The sequence below is a fragment of the Mesocricetus auratus genome, unplaced genomic scaffold (genome assembly GCF_017639785.1).
Source record: "Mesocricetus auratus isolate SY011 unplaced genomic scaffold, BCM_Maur_2.0 Super-Scaffold_100028, whole genome shotgun sequence".
In the NCBI taxonomy this organism is placed as follows: domain Eukaryota; kingdom Metazoa; phylum Chordata; class Mammalia; order Rodentia; family Cricetidae; genus Mesocricetus; species Mesocricetus auratus.
In genome coordinates this window covers 16413250-16436381 of record NW_024429209.1, presented here as the reverse complement: position 1 = coordinate 16436381, position 23132 = coordinate 16413250, and the positions used below count along the sequence as shown (strand labels likewise).

At 48.1% G+C, this 23132-nt stretch overlaps 1 protein-coding gene and 1 long non-coding RNA gene across 3 annotated transcripts in view; one reads left to right on the top strand and one right to left on the bottom strand.

The window, feature by feature from the left end:
* Window positions 1–23132, bottom strand: part of Tshz2 (teashirt zinc finger homeobox 2) — a 440107-nt gene that overhangs the window by 16183 nt on the left and 400792 nt on the right. The window lies entirely within an intron of this gene.
* Window positions 19124–23132, top strand: part of LOC110341719 — a 7942-nt gene continuing 3933 nt past the window's right edge. The window contains exons 1-3 of the long non-coding RNA XR_002383700.2: window positions 19124–19533; window positions 20081–20250; window positions 22123–22270. This is a non-coding gene — a long non-coding RNA (uncharacterized LOC110341719). The remainder of the gene's footprint in view (window positions 19534–20080; window positions 20251–22122; window positions 22271–23132) is intronic.

Genomic DNA, 23132 nt, shown 5'->3' with positions numbered 1-23132 from the left:
ATCAAAGGTGTGTCAACCCAAATTGAAAGATGATAAGGCCAGGAGCCAGCCCCTGCTCTCCACTCCCCTCTACTCCCCCACGAGCCTTTTAACAAGTGGGACACCTGGACCAGGCTTGAGTTGAATGATTATCAAAAACAGAAGGAGCTCAGCGACAAGTAAAACTTACTTTTTTTTTTTTGGCAAGAAAGAATGGTTAAAATATTATTATTAATTATCATGGACAGAAAGGAATATTTTCTTTTTTGTTTTAAATATTTGATTCTACTCTTCATTCGGTGTCTGGGATTAAAGGTGGGTACCACCACTGCCCGACATGTTGCATTTAATGCTTTGAAAATATTTTATTATCACTCGTGTGTGTGTGTGTGTGTGTGTGTGTGTGTGTACATGTGCACACATGAACCACAGCAGTCTGTCTTCTACTCTAAGTGTCCAAGCTTCTGAACCGCCTCACGGGCCCCTGTTTAGTTCTTATAATCTCCAAAGGAAGCTTGCTCGAACTATTTTCCTGTCTTTTTGCAGAACTGGGGATCGAACACAGGGCTCTGTGCATGTGAGGAAAGCGCTCTTCCACTGAGCAACCCAACTCGCCTGCTCCGCGTCCCTCTGGCCTACTTGTTAACACGGAGACTGTGCCGTTTTATGGCTTCCCAATTCTGGGAGAAGATGCTTCTCTCTTCCGACCGCTTCTACACCAGATCAGGGACGTCACATGGGTATCATCACACCATAAGTGCCCAGTAGAATGCAGATTCCTGGATCTAGAGAGATGACTCAGTGGATAAGAGCACTGGCTGCTTTTCCAGAGGACCCGAGTTCAGTTCCCAGCATGTACATGGTGGCTCACAACCATCTGTAACTCCAGTTCCAGGGACTCTGATGCCCTCGCTGACATCTGTGCACTGCATACCCCATACACCCATACACCCATATGCCTAAAATAAAAATCGAAATAAAAAATATCCAGATGCCTTTAACGATTTTCACTCCCCTTGTGGGTGTATTATGTAGCATGCAATAAAGTGTGTTGGAAATGCTGTGGCATGAGGTGCAGAATGAATTTAACGACGTACACATGAAATTTGTTTGTACTTGAGGAAGAAGTCATTAGCCCTCAGAAAACGGATTGTTCTTTCTTTCTGGAAATTTAAAAATGAAAGTTGCAGAGAGGCTCTTCAGCCCCTGCACCCAACACAGCGTGAAAAGAAATCAGTTGCCAATTCAAATGGGAAGCTAAGAAAAGTTTCCCTTGTTTTATTCACAAAAAGGGATAAAGCAGCCTTCCAAACATTTGATGTCACCGCCTGTTAAGCAAGAGAATGCACACTCACAACACCACCATTTCATTAAGTGCCCCGTACGGGCCCTGCAGGTAGGTCCAGCCGAGGGTAGCATCACCACCCTGCTTACAGAGGAGCAAACAGAGGCGTGGTCCGGGAAGGGTGGGGATGATGGGGGGGAGGCAGCAGGGGATCCGAGTGTTTCTGCCTGTGAGCCTGTTCTCCAGTTTTTATGGCAGTTGCTGAGCCTGAGAAGAATTTCCTGAAGGCGCAGTGTTCGGGAAAACTATATCATGAAGAATGATAAGGATTGAAAAACTGTCCAGCGACTGTCATCTTTTCAAAGGCTAAATTTAAAGGGAATAAATACCAGGGTGCCATGTGAGAATGGGGAGGACAGGGTCCCTGGTGGCTTCGATGTTAATTATAATTTCATGTCTTGCGGCTGCAGATCTCATGTCGATGCTGCCAGGTGGTTGTTGCCCTTGGTGCTTGGCCATGGAAAGGAGAAGGCGAGTGATTTTCCTGTCCCCGTTCTTAGAGAATCACATTCCCTATGCTCCCAAACAGCCCTTAAACTGTTTGAAAGAGGTCTACTTGCTGGCAGACATCACCATAAACAACCTGGACAGCTTCAAGTCGGCCGCCAACGACATGATTCACTGTGGCGCCCATCTTCTCTATGTGGGGCGTAGAGCCAAATGTTATTTATTTCGAGTGACTTATGGCCAAATGAGGTTCACAGTGTAGACACAGCCGGGAGACTTCATTGGAGTCGAAACTGGGAGCTGTTGGATCCCAGGAAACGGCATCTGCCTTTCGAGCCTGGAAAATAGTCATGGGGACATTTTTCTTCACCTCTGTGGCTGTGGATCTAAAGCCTCTGGGGTACTGTCTGTGCAGTGTCTACACTGGCAAAAAGGCTGGTGTGCTGGGCTACATAATTATGCAATTCAGATAAAGCTTGCTTTTCAGATGATGTCTTTTTCATTTTAACCACTCTTTCCCCTAATTGGGGGCTCACCATTGATTCCCGTTTTAGTCAGGTTTTTTTTTCTTTTGTTTTTTTTTTTTTGTTTTTACTTTTGCTTTTGCTTTTGAGATCAGGTCTCAAGGCTGACTGGCCTTGATGTTGTCCTGTGGCCAAGGCTGACCTGGTGCTCCGGAATGGTTAGTTATTTAAGTGTGTGTGTGTGTGTGTGTGTGTGTGTGTGTGTGTGTGTGTGTGTGTGTGTGTGTGCGCGCGCGAGCGCGTGTGCATTCAGCTGATTAAGGGGACAGGAGACGACATCAGATTGGCTCCCTGTTGTGGGTGCTGGGGATCTGGAAAAGTAGCAACACTATGAGATCACTATTTAATTCTTATACCAATCCCTGAAGGAAGCTCTCATGACCTCTGTTTAGAGGTCTCGAGACTGGGAAACAGATTTAGGGAACAGGATGACGTCATCGGCCAGTGTTGCCCTGTCCTTGATGCGTACCCTCTGTCACAGCGATAACCACCACAGTTCCAAACTGGATCTTCTCAGTTATAGCCGGATGTCACAAAGGAGCCCCATGAGCTAGTTTCCTTTCTACATGGGAGGACCCAGGGGTCATGGGTGTACTTTCTCCCAGTGACCCTGAGATAAAATCAAGACTTGTCTTGAGTCTCAGATCAGTGAGCAGCAATTCCTGAAGATTGCTCCCAAGAGCCAGGTCTTTTAAGATGCTAAAAACCAAACCAAACAAGTAATAAAACAAAAAACAAGGCCCAGTATGGTGGCACACCTTTAACACCAACACCCAAGAGGTAGAGGCAGATGAATCTCTGAGTTCCAGGCCAGCCTGGTCTACATAGTAAGGTTCTGGCTGGCCAGGGCTACATGGTGAAACCTTGTCTTAAAAAAAAGGGGGCACAGTTATTTATGGGCCCATGAAATGGCTCAAGAGTAAAGGCTCCTACCAACAAGCCTGCTGGCCCAAGTTCAATCCCCCGGGACCACATGTTTGAAGGAGAGAAACAACTTCTGCAAAGTTGTCCTTTGACCTCCACTCGAGTGCATGTGCCCTCCCTCCCTTCCTTAATAAATAAGTGAAAGAGGTTCACTTGTTTGTGTTTGAAGCTTGGAAACCCCACAGTCCACTCTCAGAGGCTCTTTCCTTGTTTCTGAGTCCAGACGGGTTCCCCTGAATTCCTCTCTCAGCCCTCGCTTGTTGTAAATAATATATCGTGTAAGCAATAGATCAATGTTCCCACACTAGGTCCATTCCTCTGCCTGCATAGAATTACAGGAATGGAAGTGGATGGTCTCAGGGCCACCCTGACCCCCGACCCCTGATCTTCCTGCCATTTCACAGGTGGTGAAATGGAGGCACAGAAATCATGGGCATTGGACGTCATTCACGATGGCAGTAAGACACGCCTGTTAGTTATTGTCTCACTTCTCGATTGCTCGGAGTCTACACGTTTAGCTGTCAAGAAGTTGCATCTGTTTTTCCATGCGTATGGGTGCTTTGTCTGCATGTGTGCATATGCGCCATGTGTGGGTAATGCCCCTGGAGGCCAGAAGAAGGCGCCAGATCTCCCGGCACTGGAGTTACAGAGGCTGTGAGAGCCGACGGCTCTCAAGGCTGAGAACTGAGTTTGAATCCCCTGGAGGAGTCTCAACTGAGAATTCTCCAGTCCGTTCAGCAGTTAATTTTGACAACACAGACAAGGAGAACAAGGCTCTGAGATGGTCCAGTAGCAGCCAGGCCAAAACCTCACAGGTGATCTGATTGTGACCCTCATGGACTCATCTCCGAGCCCCCCCATCCCACCCCACCCCTGGAGCCCACTCCCGGGGGTTCTGGTGGTCTCAGGCATAGCTGAGGCACTGCAGTGTTTTGCTCTCCAGGAGACTGTAACATTGTTTTAGTGTTTGAGAGCTTAATGGGTTAATGTCGTTCATTTAATTAGTTAATTCTCCCTATTCCTTCCCCCTCTTCTCTTCGTCATCTCCTTCTCTTTGACACACTCTCACTATGTAACTCAGGCTGGCAAGGACCCCGCTATGCAACCCATACAGCAGGTAGTCTCACTCATCACAACCCTGCCTTAGCTGCCCTGGGCTGGGTCTGGGCATCATCATCATCATCAATTTTAAAACACATAACTTGCAAAATTATATCATACATTTCCTTGATTTCTTTTTTTCTCCTCTTCACATCCCTAAATCTGCATTTCCATATAAACTAAATTCTTTTGTAGCACACGTCCACCAGCAAACACTCCCAAGCAAAACGAAGAGCGTGAACCACTGCCTACAGAGACACCGAACCTCATGTCAAGGCCCAGTTCACAGGGCTTCAAGTCCCAGCTTCTGTGGATCACTGTTTTCAAGGCTGCCTAGAAATGACCCCGCGACGCCAGGCACCATGGGAAGCATATAGACCTTCCCACAGAAGGGTTGGGGTGCGAGTGGCAAGTGGTGCCATTTTCCAGAAATTTCCACTGGCTCCCAGGAGTGCAAAGTGACTGAGGCCACCATGGCTCTCAGAGGTGAAGTCTAGATCCCAAAGTCTTCTGCGACCACCGGCCCCACCCACCAGGACCGCAGGCCTACACTGTCCCCTAGGGAGTGCCTTCGGGCTCACAGCCGGGTTACTGATCTGGGCTCATTTTTCTGCCCCCAGATCAGCTCCGGAACCGCAATGACACGCATCTAAGAACCACACAGAACTTACTAGAAACCTGTCAGCACATCCAAGCAGAGCTGTGTGTGAAGTAATAGGAAAGGAGGTGGGGGGGGTGGCATGGGGGCGCATAGCCTCGACCTGCCCCTCTTGAGGGCCAGGGGCGCCAGGGACCGGGAAGAAATGACAAGGGCTTCATTGACAAAGCAATGCCAGCAGCTGGACTGTGTTCCCATGCATCCCAACCACCCCAGGACGTGTCAATTTGGAATCGTCAATAAGGAAAAGGAATGTGAACACTCCAAGAGTGTGCACACACAGGGAGGACCCTGAGAAGAGGCTTCTAGAAGACAGCTGTGTGCAAACTAAAGAACATGGCCTTGGAGGGAGCCAATAGTGTCCATACGTGATCTTGGACTTCCAGTCTCTTAGTGCTGTAAGAAAAACCTATGTCAACGGTGTAAGGCACCCCTCCCCCCAGTCTGTAGCATTTAGTGGCAGCCTGAGTTGATGCAGGCAGGGAAGGGAAAATGAGGGCCCAGTGTTCGGAAATGACCACATGGGCCTCTAGGCAGCCTGTTCTTCCATGTTCTGGAAATGTGCTCAAGCGTGTTCTCACTTGACTATCCTGCCTGGTTTGAGGTGGGAAGGTCATATGTTATTATTAAGGGCGTTACCATAGGTAAATGAAGTAAAATTGAAGCCCACATATCTCCATAGATCAGCTTGGTGACCAGCATGTCATGGCACTGAACAGCATGGCGCTGGGGCACTCTTGGAGAACTTAGTTTCGTAGAAGAAAGTCCCTGAGCAGTTCTTAGAAACTGACAACTCTGTAATTTGTCAGCTTCCACAGGGAGGTGAGAAGCAGCTTCTAGGACCTTGGAGAAACAAATGGAGGCATTCCAGATGTTAGCTCTAGAACAAATGGAGGCATTCCAGATGTTAGCTCTAGACCAAGAGAAGGGGCCCAAACAGCTGCTCAGAGGTAGAGGGACCTGGAGTGTTCCAGAGGCAGCAAGTCTGAGAACGTCTGGGGATCTCCACCCTCACTTCAAGAATGGAAAGTTCATTTTTATCTATTTTCTAGATTGGGCTCCCTATCAGATTTACTTGAAAAACCTTCAGCCACTACTAATATTGTTGTAAACTCACACAATGGTGATATCAGTGGCTAATGACACCTGGTGCCTGAAGAGAAAGGTGAGGCAATAAAATTTTTGTGCTTTAAAAAAGAAGATTCATTTGTTTTTATTTCATGTGTAGAAATGTTTGCCTACATGCATGTATGTGCATTGTGCAGATGCAGTACCTTCAGAGGCCAGGAGAGGGCATAGGAGCACCAGAGACTGGAATTAAAGGTGGCTATGAGCTCATGGGAATTAAACTCCTGACCTCTGTGAGAGTAGTATGTCTTCTTAACCACTGAGCCATCTCTCTGGTCCCTGGTTGTGCATGTTTGGCCTCCTCTTTGACCACTGAACGTGAAACAAATACTGGGAAGTATCTTTGTCTTGACTGTGTCTGCTTTGACCCAGGACATGGCGGGGAACAAGTTAGAAGGCTCTCCTGAGCTCTAGAGGTCAATGTGGCATCAAGCCATCATGACCATGTCATGGGCAGGGGAGTGCTGGGGTGGGGGTGGGGGAACAAGGCAGGCTCTGGGAACCTGAGGGGCACAGGTGTGAGCAGGGGGCCAGGAAGGTGCTCTTGAGGTGGTGACATTTGCAAGAAGACCTGGACAGTGAGGGAGGGCCAGCCCCGTGGGGGGAGGGGAACTGGGGGGCTTTATGTAGGCAGAGCATCTGCAGGTGCCAGACCACAGAGGTGAGCAAGAAGGAAACAGATTCAGCCACTTTCTCAAACCCAGCCGTGTAACCAGAGCCACAGGGCACTCTGCCCATTGGTGAGCTCTGCTCCTGCACCAGATCTCACCTGCTGCTTATTTTCAAATGGTCTTTGAGATGATAGCGCTTCCCGAGGTTTCAAAAAGGTCGAGAACTAGAAGCACACTAAGTCATGATACACAAAGACTACACGCAGTCCCAGTTTCAGCATCTGTGGTAAGTCTTCCGGGCACAGGTGTTGGTTCACCTGTTGTCTGGGGCTGCATGGGCATCCTCACAGCTGAGTTCTTGAGTTGTGATCAAGACTTCGAGGTCTGCAGAGTCCAAGTTTTGCTACCTGGCTGTCTGCAGAGGGAGCTCGTCGTCCCCAGCTTGTGGGGAGCAGCTCTTTGAGCACCCGTGGATCGCCCACAGCACGGGAGTGACTGCTGTCTCTCCGGTAGTGGGCTCCTTTGCCTGAGATGTTTGGTCTCTCAGACCGACAGCTCTGCAATCCTGGCCCCAGAGACAAATGCTCCAGTAAGAGCTGACTGCGGGTATTTATTCCTTCACTGAGTATTTACAGGCAGGGCTTGGGGAGTGGCTGGGAGATGGCTCAGTGGTCAGGAGTGCTGCTCTTACAGAGGACCCAGTTCCATTCCTGGAACTCAAAGCAGGCTGCTCACAACCTGACGCTTCTGGACTCTGTGGGCATCTGCTCTCACATTCCTCAATACACACACACAGACACACAGACACACAGACATATATACACACAGACATATACACACACACACAGACATCCACACACCCAGACACACACATGCACAGACACACACAGACACACAGACACACAGATACACACATATATACACACAGACACACAAACATACACACACCCAGACACACACATGCATAGACACACACAGACACACAGACACACAAACATACACACACACAGACACACACACATGCACAGACACATATACACACACACAAACATCCACACACACAGACACACATGGACACAAGACACATACACATATACACACAGACACATACACACATGACGCACAGACATATATACAAACATACACACATAGACACACACATATATACACACACAGACACACAGACATATATACACACATACACACATATACACAGACACATATACACACAGACACACACATATATACACACAGGTACACGTACACACATACACAGACACATATACACACAGACACACACATATATACACACAGGTACACGTACACACACACACACACACACACACACACACACACACACACCCTTAAGAGAACTGATTACTCTGAGTTGAGAATCCCCCACCCCTGCTCCAGCATTGTGCTGTGAGTTAGACTTTCAGTTAGCAGCAAAATGGCTTTGGTCCTCCTGTGTCCCCTAGTTAAACATATTTCCAGCAGACAGGCCTCTCCCTCCCTCCACACTTAACTGCTGTGCTGTGGGCACGGCAGGGGCTTACCTGACACGTTCTGAGTGAAGTCTGTGGAATGTATATCTGCGTGTCAATGCCTTATGCTTAGGAGTTGTTTCCATAAATAATAATGAGAAAAGAAGATAACAGCAGGGCCAGCAAGATGGCTCAGTGGGTGGAGCTGCTTGCTGCCCAGCCTAATGACCTGAGTTCAACTCCCAGGGCCCACATGGTGGAAAGAGAACCAGCTGCAGCAAGCTCTCCTCTGACTTCCGCATGCAAGCTGCAGCACATGCATGCCAAAACACACACACACACACATACACACAAATACATACACACATACATACACACATGTACACACATACATACACACATGTACACACATACACACACATACACACAAATACACACACATACATACACACATGTACACACATACACACACATACACACATACATACACACATGTACACACATACACACACATGCACACATACATACACACATACACATATACACGCATACATACACATGTGCATACACACACGTACATACATACACAATACACAAATAGCAGTAAGCCAGGCTCGATTCAAGTGCTGGTCAGGGGTGCAGGTGTGCATCTCCATACTCAGGTTTGCATACTGACATGCTCACACCAAGGGGAAACCCCAGTAAGGGGTCTTGACCTAGAGTCCGTGCATAGAATTCAGAAGATCCATGTTCACCTCCCTCGGCCACAGTCCAGAGGCTGAGAACTGATAAAGTCGGCACTTCCGTCAATGGCATCAAACCATGATGGTAACACGTTGTCATTTTTATCACCAACATTTTTAACCAAAATGTCACAGACACCTCATGTCACATTCTAGCTGCTGCATAGACTCTGTGATATTAACTATGCTCATTATATTGTAACTACACCAGTGATTAGCTGTGGTGATGGTCATGCCACTTACTGCATAGAATGACTTCATATGTCATGACACCGGCAAATTGCAATCTTTAATATTTGATAACTGTGCTGCAATGATTAGAAAAAAAATAAGTACTTCATTGCCTGTCTTTCAAAACATTAGTTTTGAGAAAGGCCTCATGGGAGTCATCAGATAGCAAAGAAGTCCGAAGCCTAAAACAGCAAGGAACTTTGGAGGCCCCGGACAGCTTTAAGCCAAGCAATTCTTTCTTTAAAAAGACTATTTATTTTATTTTTAATTATGGGTATAAGTATATCTGTTTATGTGTTTGTATGTACACATGAGTCCACAGGCCTGTGGAGGCCAGAAGAGGGAGGCAGGTCCCCTGGAGCTGGAGTTACAGGCAGTTGGGATCTGCTCCCTGTGGGGGCTGGGAACCTAACTCTGGTCCTTTGACAGAGCAACAAGTACTCTTAGCCACTGAGCCATCTCTCCAGATCCATGTGAGGGCAGAGAGCCAGCGGCTTCCTGAGGTAGTCATTGTCCCACGAGTGATCATTCCCGTCCCGATTTTAAGTTAGGAGGCTCTGGACACCTCTTCGTCCCTCCACACCGTGAAGCTATCACACGACGAGGCATTTTCACTGATCTCTCCAGTTATGAATGCACAGAGGGTTAGTCCTAAGGACCCTGAGTGAGTCAAGGGAGAGGTAGTCATTTAATTTGTTGTTGTTTCCATAAATCAGGGCCCAGTCATCAATTTTGTCACATATTTGAGATTGCATGTTATTGACAATGTGTTCGTGGAGAAAAATGGAGCTTGCTGGCAAAACTGTTCCATTTTCTAAAGATTAAATTGTTCATTGTACAGGCCGCCATCTGCCCTCCCTGGAAGGGAGTTTTCGTTGTTGGCAGAGGCATTCGAAATCCAGACGACAAAGTAAAATGTCTTTCTCATTATTGCTGCACTTAACCAAAGGCAAAATTCATTCATCCATTCATTCATTCACCCGCCCATTCATTGAATGCATTGCTCATTCATTGCCCATGCACCAAGCATCGCTCTATGCTGTACTTAGGAGTAAAGCCACCCACAGTTCAAAGGAGGGTTCCTGTGGAGGGATACCATGTGTCTGGTGGCTGATGTATGATCCCACGGCCCCCATTCATGTAAGAGATCCTTGAAGAGCTGACATTTCTACCCCCATACCCAATCTATGCGGTAGCTTGCCTCAGTGTAAGACATGATTCTCCCTTCAAGAAGTTTAGGGTCAAAAAAAAAAAGATGTTTAGGGTCTACAGTGTTGCTAAGTCAGACATATCAAAAGACAGCCCAATAGAGCAGGCCTTTGGTCCCAGCACTCAGGAGGCAGAGGCAGAGGCAGATGGATCTCTGTGAGTTGGGGGCCAGCCTGGTCTACAGAGTGAGTTACAGGACAGCTAGGGCTATGTAGAGAGACCTGAAAATAAAACAAAACAAACAACCAAGAAAACAACACCTGCCTTGAGGAAACCAGCAAGAGGCAGAGCTCATTTTTGAGTGAGATCTCCTTGGAAGATGCACGTAAAGAATGTGGAGAAGCAAGACTGGTACCTTTGTAGGCACCCAAGACTTGCACCTTTGTAGACACACGAGACTGGTATCTTTGTAGGCACCCAGACTTGCACCTTTGTAGACAAACGAGACTGGTATCTTTGTAGGCACCCGAGACTGGTACCTTTGTAGGCACCCGAGACTGGTACCTTTGTAGGCACCCGAGACTGGTACCTTTGTAGACACAGGAGACTGGTATCTTTGTAGGCACACGAGGCTGGTATCTTTGTAGGCACACGAGACTGGTATCTTTTCAGACACATGAGACTGGTATCTTTTCAGACACACGAGACTGGTATCTTTTCAGACACACGAGACTGGTATCTTTGTAGGCACACGACACTGGTATCTTTGTAGGCACACGAGACTGGTATCTTTGTAGGCACACAAGACTGGTACCTTTGTAGGCACCCGAGACTGGTATCTTTGTAGGCACACGAGACTGGTATCTTTGTAGACACATGAGACTGGTTTATGCTGCACCCTCTGGCTGCAGGAGTGGGTGTTGATCTATGCCTTCTGTGGGTCAACCATTGAGGGTTGGGGAGATTGAGTTCACTCAATCGAGTTTACATCTAGGGATGATGACAGGACACAGGTCCCCCTTTCATCTCTGAGTTTGACCCCTGGGTTACATAAAGCTCGCCCCCTCATCTTTGACACAGTTCTAGCTCCAAGTGGCTCACCTTGCCCCACTGTGTGAACTGCACCTGAACTGCTCTCGTTCCTTTGGTTCCTCACCTGCTGTTTCTTCACCCTGCATGAGAATGCTCCATTCTTGTCTGCTATTTATTTAGACTGCCTTTGTGGGCATGTGGTGGGGATTCTGTTAATTGCCCATCGATGTAGGAGGGCCCAGCCCACTGTGCATGGTGCCTCCTGGGTTGTGTAGGAAAACAAGCCAGTAAGCAGCACTCCTCCATGTTTCTTGTCTCTGCTCCTACTTGAGTTCCTGACCCACCTTCTCTCAGTAAAGGACTATGTCCTGGAAGCATAAGCCAGTTTAACCATTTCATCCCCAAGTTGACTTTGGCTATGGTGTTTCATCATAGCAACAGGAACGGAGGACAGCTTTTGGGAGTCGGTTCTCTCCTTCTATTATATGGATTCCAGGGATGCAACTTAGGCTGTCAGGCTTGGCAGCAAGCACCTGTCTGTCCTTTCTGAGCCCTCTTACCAGCTGGCAGCTGTCATGAATACATACACGAAAATGTGGTCTTCATAGCCTTTTTAAAACAGTAAAGTTCGTAAAGAATTTCCTGCCAAGCTAAGAATAGTGAGATAAGGATGTTTATGCTTCCACCATGGGCTTTGTCTAAGTTCATGAAAAGTCGGGAACTATATGCTGCCAGGAAAAAGTGACCCCTGTGAGTTCTGGAGCTCTGTATTGCCAAGGTAACAACTCATGCCTTACCTGCACCTCCCTTTTTCAATGTAGCAGGGGAAAAAAAGCAGAAAAAAAGAGACCTTTTCAAGGAGAGAGGACTGCATTTTCAGCAGAGGAAATAGGGACACCAATAAAAAAAAAGTGACACCAAAAAACACAAGCAAAAATAACTGGAGCAAATATGCTCGGTATTGCTAAGTTCCACTTATTTAACCGATATCATATGAGAAAGACAGAGCCACTGCCTTCCAAGGTAACAGTTAAGCAAACGCTGAGTTAGGACATGCTCATCCATTGATGTGCCACTTCAATCAACAAACATCTGAGAACCTTTTTGTTACAGTTTTATTTCTGTTGCTGTGATAAAATACCCCGAGAAAAGGCGACTTGGGGAAGGAGGGGTTTGTTCGTCTTACGGTTCCAGGTCACAGTCCATTGTTGAGGGGAAGTCAAGGCAGTGGACTCAATCAGCTAGTCGCTTCAGACTCAGACCCGCACTGAAGAGCACAGAGAAATGAGCACACCCATCGTTCACTTCCGTTTAGCTTTCTCCTGTCTTGTATAGCTCAGTACTCCATGTCTAGGGAATGGTGCCACCCTCAATGGGCTGGGTCTTTTGACGTCATTGAGGAATCAAGACAATCACCACAAAGACATGCACATAGGCTAACATGATCTGCGCCAATTTCTGTTTAGGCTCTTCCCAGGTGACTCTAGGTTGTGGCATGTTGACATTTAAAGCTAGACATCATTCCTCCCAGAACATCCTGGGTACAAGAAAATCTCAGCAACCATTTTTCAAATGTCCTTGTCAACTGACGAAGAGAACATGGACCATGTAATAAGAAGTAGAACAGTGTTGTTGAAGGGATTCAAAAGTTGTTCTGGAAGCTTCATAGGTAGTGGTTCTCATGACCCCTTGGGGGAGGGGTGTCACATATCAGGTATCCTGCATATTAGAGGTTTGCATTATGATTCATAACAGTAGCAAAATTACAGTTATGAAGTAGCAACAAAATAATTTTATGGTTGGGGTCATTACCATAAGAGGGTCACTCATTAGGAAGGTTGAGAACCACTGCTCCAAGGAATCGTTTTGAGGGCACACTAATAATAGCACTTAGACACTCAGTGCGGGGAAGTGGGAGACAGACCCCACAAGGAAGCAGTCAGTCTAATTGAAGAACTGGGAAGCAAACCATTAACCTGACAGAGAATCAGTTAGAGCATTTTAGCTCGGAAAGTTGTAGTGGGCAGCTCTTCATTCATATGGAAGGAGGAATTAGGAAAACCAGCAAGGATTAACCTGGGTGCTTATAATCTGGTACCCAGAGGCTGGAAATGGGAATTTATGGTACTGAGACCAGTCTGGGCTACACTGTGAAATCCTGTTTCAACACAACACAACACAAAAGACATAGACTTATTTAGGGAATGAATACTTAGGGCGTGTGTTGGCTAGTTTCACGTCAACTTGGCACAAGCTTGAGTCATCTGAGAGAAGGGAACCTCAGTTAAGGACATCCCTCCATAAGGTCTGGCTGGAGGCGGGTATGAAAGGCACTTTAATTAGTGATTGATGGGGGGACATGCCAGCCCATCGTGGGTCTTGCCATCCCTGATCTGGTGTTCCCTTGTTCTTTACGAAAGCAGGTTGAGCCTCCAAGGGAAGCACGCCAGTAAGCAGCACTCCTCCATGACCTCTGCATCAGCTCCTGCCTCCAGGTGCCTTCCCAGTTTGAGTTCATGTCCTGACTTCCTTCAGTGAAAAGGAAGTGTAAGCCAAACAAACCCTTGACTCGCTAAGTCGCTTTTGGTCATGGTATCACACACACACACACACACACACACACACACACACACACACACACACACACACACACACAGTAACCCTGACTGAACCAGGGTGTGTGGCAGTCCCTGTCTTTGTTTCTCTGTGTGTCTTCCTAACTGTGACATAAACTTAGCAAGGAAAGCAGGATGCTGGTCCCTGTTCAGTGGTGCATGGCGAGTGTCTCATAAGTACTTGTTGGGTGAGCTGGTGGTGATTACAGCTAATCACAAATGTTGTTTGCTCCCTTCATGCTCCTCGATGTGCCAGGAGTTTTCATTTAGTTCATGCACACACTTATCTTGCCTGCATGCTGTGAGCACCACACCTGTTGGGGCCTAGCCCCCACAGGGCCTCTGAGTTGTTTGTCAGCTGATAGCCACAGGTGCATCCTGTTTTCTAGTCCTGGCTTACTGCCCCTGCATTGCCCCACTGACATCAACATCTAGCAGGAGGAAAACAGGCTCTCTTCCACCTGGGGTTTTTCTACTGTGTTGTAAGACTATATATATGACTGCTCCCTCCTACGAGAGAGACCTCTTAGCACTTGCAAAAATAAAGTCACTTCTTAGTACAAACAGCTGGACATCTGGTCTTTCTTTTCCTGATACCTCGGAGTTGCTTGTGGCACGGGCGCCGCAATTGGAGGTTCCACCGAGATGTGAAAGCGAGCCGCCGCACACATCAAGTGCCTACGGAGGCCAGAAGAGGACTTTGAATCTCCTGGAACTGGAGTTTCAGATGGTTGTGAGCCACCATGTGGGTACCTGAGACTGAGCGTGTGTCCTCTGCAAGAGCATCCAGTGCTCTAAACTGCCGAGTCATCTCTCCAGCCCCCATCCATCCATCCATCCATCCATTAGATATCTGTCTATAATCCTCACATCAACTTAATGAATAAGGTCCTTGGGAAAGAAAGGAGGAGATCATCTCCAGCCACTTGCCTGAAGGATCCAGCTAAGATCTGGATGTATGTGTGTGCCTGTGTGTGTGTGTGTGTGTGTGTGTGTGTGTGTGTGTGTGTGTGTGATTGGTATAGTGATGCTTCCTAACTCCAGGAAATGCATACTTTACTGTATGTCCTGTGGTTCTACCTTTCTAGACCTAAGAAAGATGACTGATAGCAAAGTGACAGTCTAGGATTACCGATGTGCACTGCTGACCTGCATAGGAGCACTGAGATTACAGATGTGCACCTTGGGGAACCACAGTGATGTGTTGTGACTGGTGAGTCATCATCGATTCTGACACCAGAGTTATTTGACCGGGACAGTCACTTACATCTCCAAGTTCCCAGGTTTCATCTCCATAAGCGGTTGATCAGCGGGCATGGTGTGTGCATGTTTGCATGGAGTGTGTGCATGTGTACATTGTGTATATAAATTGCTGAAGATGTCTTTATAGTTATCCACTTAAAAACTCTTTGTGTGTCTGTGTGTGCAGGAGTGTATGGTGTGATGTATACATTGTGTGTGTGTGTGCACATTGTGTGTATGTGGGAGGGCACATGATAGGGTGTGGTCAGAGGACAACCTTGTTTGAGGCAGGGTTTCTTTCTTGTTTGGTGTTTCCCGTACCAGGTGAGCCCACTCATAAGCTTCCAGGGATTCTCCTGTTAGCACCTTCTTTAAATGATTTATTTATTTATTATGTATACAGTGTTCTGCCTGTATGTATCCCTGCAGGCCAGAAGAGGACACCAGATCTCATTACAAATGGTTGTGAGCTACCATGTGGTTGCTGGGAATTGAACTCAGGGCCTCTGGAAGAGCAGCCAGTGCTCCTAACCTCTGAGCTATCTCTCTAGTCACTGTCTGTACCTTCTGTCACACCACTGAAACTACTGAAACTTTGGGATTGCAGATGTGCACTGCTGACATGTATGGAAACACTGGAATTACAGATGTGCACTGCTGACCTGTCATGGGAACACTGGGATTGCAGATGTGCACTGCTGACCTGTCATGGAAACACTGGGATTGCAGATGTGCACTGCTGACCTGTCATGGAAACACTGGGATTGCAGATGTGCACTGCTATGGAAACACTGGGATTACAGATGTGCACTGCTGACCTGGCATGGGCTCTGGGGATCTGCACTAAGGTCCTCAGGCTGGTGGTTTATCACTAAGCCATCTTCCTGGACAGAATTTTCCACTTGTGATGCTTTCTGTTGGCTTGCCTAGCTCTCACTGTCTTGTGCAGCAGCCTGGAAAGGTGCTTGATATTAATCTCCTTCACCAAGTGAAAAAACCATTGTCTAGATAAAAGTCATATTACAAAATCACACAGCTAGACGGGTGCTGAATGGCTTCCTCCTGCTTCATGGTATTTTGCCTAACACTACGGAGTCAAAGGCTGGAGGAGTTGTGCACCTCACATTTTAACAGAAGTCACCAGACACCACTTAAAGCATGTGATCAAAGGGAACTTCACCAGTAATAAGACATGTCAATGTCATGAAACTCCTGAGAAGGGCGCACGTTGCTATGGTGTTGTAGTGGGAACTCTGTCCTCAGGGCATGACACGGCTGTTGCCATCTCGAATCAGAGTGCTTGTGGTGACCCACAGGAGACCCTCACAAGATGGAGGCCATTAAGGTTCCCTCACAGAAATAAGGTCATCAGACCTTCATCTAAGGTTCCAGCCACCACTCTCTCTGTCCCTCCCTGGGCTTTAGCTAATCCTGCAGCAGCTGGGTAGAGACTTGGGTGGGTGGATGTAAGGACATGGAAGGTTGACTCCAGGAACCAAGCCTCTGTGGGCTTTTGTCCATCCTGGAATGGGACTTTGAAGTCATGAAGATGCCTTTAAATAACCCTAAAAACTGACTCCCTGGGTCAGCAACATAGGTGGCACCATAGGGTTTCTGTCGCTGTGAAGAGACACCATGACCATGGCAGCTCTTTTTTTTTTTAAAGATTTATTTATTTATTATGTATACAATGTTTTGTCGGCAGTGTTCTGCCAGCAGTGTTTGCCGGCATGCATGCCTGCATGCCAGAAGAGGGCGTCAAGTCTCATTACAGATGGTTGTGAGCCACCACGTTGCTGCTGGGAATTGAACTCAGGACCTCAGTCAGTGGCCTTAACCTCTGAGCCATCTCTCCAGCCCTGATACCACGGCAGCTCTTATAAAGGCCAACGCTTAGTTGAGGTGGAAGCTTTTACAGTTTCAGAGGTTTAGTTCATTTCCATCATGGCAGGGAGCATGGTGTCTGGGAATATGGCAGTACAGGCAGACATGGTGCTGGCTACGTCTTGATCAGAAGGCAACAGGAAGTGGTCTGAGACACGCGGTGGTATCTTGAGCATATAAGAGACCCCAAAATCCTCCTCCACGGTGGCACATTTCCTCTAACAAGACCACATATACTCCAATGAGGCCACCCCTCCTAATAGTGCCACTCCCTTTGGGGGTGATTTTCTTTCAAACCACCACAGTCTGCTGGTGTCCTGTCTCTAGGAATAGCAGCACTGCAGGTGATCCTTTGCGCGACAGCTAACGTCAACCCAGAGATCGGAAGACATTAGACAAGCCCGAAGTGGGAGACAGCTCACAAAATAACTGACCTGTACTTGTCAGAGGCTCAGTGTCCTAAACGACGGGGAAGGGGCTGAAGAAATGACCCAGTGTGTAAGGGTGTCTGCTGCGCAAGCAGGAGGACTAATCTGGCACCCAGCACCCGTGCAGAAAGCTGATCTGGCACCCCAGCACCCGTGCAGAAAGCTGATCTGGCACCCAGCACCCGTGCAGAAAGCTGATGTAGCTGTGCATGCCTGTGACTCCAGAGTTGCGGGCTGGAGACAGGTGGATTGCAGGGGGCTTGCTGGTGTCTGGCTGAGCCTGGGTTCTGTGAAAGACCCTGTCTCAGGGGAACAAGGAAGAAAATGGTAGAGTAGGGAGCTCAGCGCTCTCCTTTGGCCGCCACACACCCCCACACACAAAATAGAAACAAAACACAGCACAGGGAAATGATAATGACAATGACAAAGCAGCTGTGGCCACTAAATCCAACCTGAAACCCTAAATTTGATCCTAGAAGAGCAAAGAAAACGAGTAAGAGGTGGCGGGGTTCAAAGACGACCTGAGATGTGGTGAATAATACTTGTCAACATTGATTTCTTGGTTTTGGCCATTGGACTGCGGTGGGATGGTGTCCCGCAGGGGTGGGGGAGGGGGCAGACAAACCCCCTTTACTGCTTTTACAGGTTCCTCTTTTGAACTTTCCATTGTGTGCATGTATTCAGCACAGGCTCGTGTCTGCTTCCCCCTGCTTTTAAGTCAAATAGTTCAAAAATATTAACTTAAAAAAAAGAATACGAGCTGCCGAATACACTAACACTTCTTCAAGTGACAGGAGAACTAGCCACCAAGGGTCACTCTGCCCTCTTGTCAGCTTACCTAGGAAATAGGCCAGAGGAGTGTGGAAGGATCTGATGGGGGACACCAGAAGCCCGAGGGACGGGCGGTAGCTCAGTAATGTTTATGGGACAGACTCTGGACAGCACAGTGGCCCTTGGTACTGGGAGACTGCCTCCAAGTCTTGAGTGGCTACGGGAATCCGTGGGTATTCAAGCCCCTTGTGTAACATTGTGGTACTTACAAAGGTTCTTTGCAAACCTTCAGTGAGGTTTCAGTCACCTCCAGACGCCCTCTTATTTTGTTTTATATGTGCATGCATGCGCATGTTTGTATACGCACCGTAGGTGTGGAGTGCCCACAGAGACCCAGAAGAGGGTGTGGGATCCCTAGGACCTGTTGCTATCGAGGGCTGTGAGCTCCCTGATGTGGGTGCTGGAAATTGAACCTGGGTTCTCTGCAAGAACAGCACATGCTGCTGCCAGGTGAGCCCCTGCCCAGCCCCACCTCCAGATTTCTTACAGGGCAGTACAGGCACCTGCGTTGGGACGCCCAGCCCCACCTCCAGATTTCTTACACGGCAGTACAGGCACCTGCGTTGGGACGCTTAGTCTCCAGTTGGTTGTACTTTCAGGGAAGTCATGGAACGTTTAGGACAAGGAGCCTTGCTGGAGGAAGTGCGTCAGGGGGCGGGGCCGGGGCGGGGCCGGGGCGGGGCCGGGGCGGGGCCGGGGCGGGGCCGGGGCGGGGCCGGGGCGGGGCCGGGGTGGTGAACTTTTGAGCGTCTGTGGCCTTGCCCCAGTTCTCGTTCTCCGCTTTCTGCGTGTAGTTGAAGCTGTGATCTCTCAGCCTCCCACTCCTGCCATCCTGCCTGCTGCTTGGTGCCACGCCCACCATGCTTTTTGTCGTGGCGTTTTATCACAGCAACAGAAAAGCAACGAACAGGTCTTGTAGTAATAGCCAGTGAGAACAAATGCTGGGAGAAGAAGCGGCACACAACATTGCTGAGTCTTTACTACGGACGCACGCCCCGCCCCCCTCCATTGATGAGAGTTTGGTTGATGTGTGGATATAGGATCTGAGCGTGTCCTCCCACTGCTGAGAAGAATGTAGGGAGAGGCGGTGGAGCCCCAGAGCAGAAACATCGAGATTCCTCCACATTCACTACTTCTACTAAAACAAAGTCAATACTGTCATGACTTGCTTTGAGAGGTACTCATGGGGTCCCCAGCCCCACAAGGCTGAGAACCAGCCTAGCACTAGAGGATGGGGGTGGCCTGGGGTCTAGGCAGGTGCCCAAGAGGCAGAAGTGATCCTGAATGGACTGCGGCTCGTATTTAGGGGGTGGGACTTCCAGATACCCCACTTGGTGGAGACCCCACTCCTTCCCCAGGGGAGTCAGTTCTGAATGCTGACTCTACAGATTGTCTGCTGCCCACAGTGCACCTCATGAAGATGTACGCTTACAAAATGGCATTGTCTCTGTCACCTCTCCTGCTATCAACACACCTCATCTCCTGAAAGGCCTAGAAGGATGAGGGAGTAGAAAAAAGTGGGGAAAAAGGAAACTTCTACTGGTCATGATGGCGTGTGCCTTTAACCCTAGGATTTGGAGGGCAGAGGCAATCTCTGTAACTTTAAGGCTAGCCTGGTCCTATCTAGTGAGCTCCAGGCCGCCAGGCTACACATCAAAACATGATCTAAACAAAAAAAGTAAAAATAATGACACTTTCTTCTGTCTTCTTTTCCTAAACCCGAGTCAAGTAGAACTGTCACCCTCCTGGTCTGTGCACCCTCCAACAGCAACCACGGAACCGCTTGTACACAATGCTCAATTCTGATTGGACAACACAAGCCACACGGCTGAGCCTCGCCTAAGAACGAAAAAGAGTTCGGAGGGAAGATGAACGAGGACACAGATAATAAAGGGTAAGTTTTTGTGCGATCTTCCCCACTGGTGGAGGAGTGGGGATCAGTGCCCCTAAAGCCAGTAGCCTCTCTCAGGGCTCCCCTGTACTGCAGTTCAAGTGTGTGGCATGACGCAGACTTCAGTCGGTCCAACTCTAACCTATCTCAGTGCTTCTTGAGGTCCCTGGGCCTCGTGAGCTTCATTCCCCCATGCATTAGCATCCTTGTTGCTTTGGCAACCGAGTTTCTCTGGATCCCACTCCTGGAGGCCGGTGACTCACACAGCTACAGTCTTGGTGGTCAGACGTGGCACCAGCATCATCGGAATCTGGGACCTCGAGGACCAGGCTTTGCTAGACAGGTCGCCTTGGCTGATTTCCGTCAGTGTGCTGAGGAGGCAGTTGAACTGGGCTTAGGAGGGGAACCCCTGGAACCCTGAGTAGTGGGTCTGAGTAGTTGGGGTAGGGAGACAGGGAAGCATTTCCCACCCACTCACGTCTCGTTGTATGGCATTCTGATTTTGTGACATTTCGCAATAAACCAGCACTTATCACTCTCATGAGAAGGGAGCACAGCTCCAGTTAAGGTTTCTCTTATCTACTGTAAGGAAGAAGCAGGATTTGGGTGTGCGGTGGTTTCCCCCATCCTCTCCCAGCCCCCAACAGGCTCCCCCCCCATTAAAAATGGCTATGTTTACTGTAACCGTTGTTTAAAACATAAATAAAGGAACGAGCATAGAAGGTGAATAATGGAAATAAATTTATCTTATTCATGTGTTTATGCACACATTTGACAATTTGACAATTATTCCACGAAGCAGGGTTAGTGGCAGTTCCATTCCCGAAAACCTTACTTTTTAAGTTTCTCCTCCAGCCTTCCTCTTTATTTTGGTCACATTCACCACCAGTACATTAGTATTCCAGGACAGGAGGCCTGGTGTGCACGAGAGGACAGTCCCTGCCCAGTGTGTTACTTCAGTTCAAGCTTCAGGTTACTGAGCCTTGTTGGTCTCTCTGCTTAGACAGAGGTCTCCTGGCAGACATGTTCCTTACATCCTGCTCCGGAGGACTAAGGGGGAAGTTTTTAAAAAGAGAAACCAGGGCCCAAGAGTTGGCTCAGGAGGTAAAGGTGCTTGCCAACAAGCCTGAGGACGTGCGTTCCAATCTTGATTGAAGGGGAAGATCCCCAAGGAGGAGGAACCAAGGCACATAGTCTACACTTCCATACATGAACATGCAATAAAGAAATAAAGATAAAGATGTAATTCCCTTTTTTTGTGTGAAAAAGGAGATAGGGCTTGGGCTGGAGGTGGTGCATGCGGTCGTGTGTGTGTGTGTGTGTGTGTGTGTGTGTGTGTGTGCTCGCATGTGCATGCGCGTGCACGTGTGCATAAAATAAAAGGTTTAGTTTAAAGATGGTCCAGCTGGTGGGTCACTGAGGATAAGCTAAAACCCTGGTCAGCCAGTTCTAGCTGTCAGAACAGGACCACCCTGGAAAGTTTGTGATTGACTACACAAGGTTGTAGGGCTTCTGGAAACTTCATTTCCTACAAACTTTCCCCACTAGGATGTTCATAGAGAAAAGACTGGCTTTGGGCCTCTCACTTGGCTCCTGCTACTCCCTCATGGATAGACAGGACAACACAGCCGGTCCTTGGAACTCTGACAGTGACCTCCTCGATGTCCCTCCCACGCCATAGGTCTCCCTGGCTACACCCTTCCCAGCAGCATCAGCCACACCCTTCTCTCTCTGGCCCCTTCCTTCCATACTTTGTCTCTGCTACCACCAACCCCGGGGAAGGGTGGCTTTGTCCCTGGTACCTTTCCAGAAGAGTCAAGGGGGAGCTTCCTGTGGTGGGGATGCATCGGTTAGAAGTAATCTCTGTTTCTTAAGTTTGTAGAACGTGCTAGACTGTTCTAGGAAGTCACTCCAAGATTAAACAGACCTCCTACTGAGCTGGAAGCACCACGCATGAACTTTGGCGAGAAGCTGAGAAACCCAGAGTTCAGAGAGGTCAAGTCACAGAATCACAGCCACACAGGTGAGCGAATCAAAGAAAAGCCACAGACTTCGAAGTCTCCATTCCTTTTCCATCCTCCCTGGGGAGGACTCAGAGCCAGAGTGCTTCCAATTTCTCTAGTGCTTAAAGTCAGAAAAGATACCAGCTGAGCCATCCCTGCCCAGCTAGCTCATATCTGAGTCCCTTTAAAGTCTGTTGATTATATATTAAAATGACACTTTGCATGTTTTCCTAAATATTTAAAAGATCCCTCTCTGATTTCATGGCAGAAACACCTACTCGCCTTACCAGGGTAAGAAGGGTCTAGCTGCCTGCCATTTTTAAAGGTGACCAATGTGCCAGTAAAACAGTGTTCAGAAACTGGTCTCTACTTAAAACTGTTTTTTTTTTTTTTTTGCTCGTGGCCTCATCTTCAGGGCATTAACACTGTTCTGGCTCAGCCCAGATGTGTTCGTGGAAAGAAAACATTGCTCCTGTCCATGAACTAAAGTTTTAGCTTCATCAAGATGAGAAATATCTACATTTATTTATTTTTTAACTTCCAAACTGTTTTTCTAACAGTCGAACACTGAGCTATCGTTCACAAAAGCTCATTGCGTCACCATCACCCTGGCATCCAACAAAGCAAAGGGATGCATCTTTGGCGATGCTGGCAAGGCAAATTCCTAACGATCACTGAGCAACCTCCAACAGAGGCTTAAATGCCGACACCATCCATAAACAACTCTATCCCGCCCAATTAGAGAGACAGAGACATAGCACCCTGTCACAGAGATTTGCATGGCTCAGAGTCTGAGATCACAGACCGGTGAGGGATGGCTTGGAGTGACGGGGGCTCGCAGACAGATGACTGTCATTATGATATTACAGGGACTCACACCTT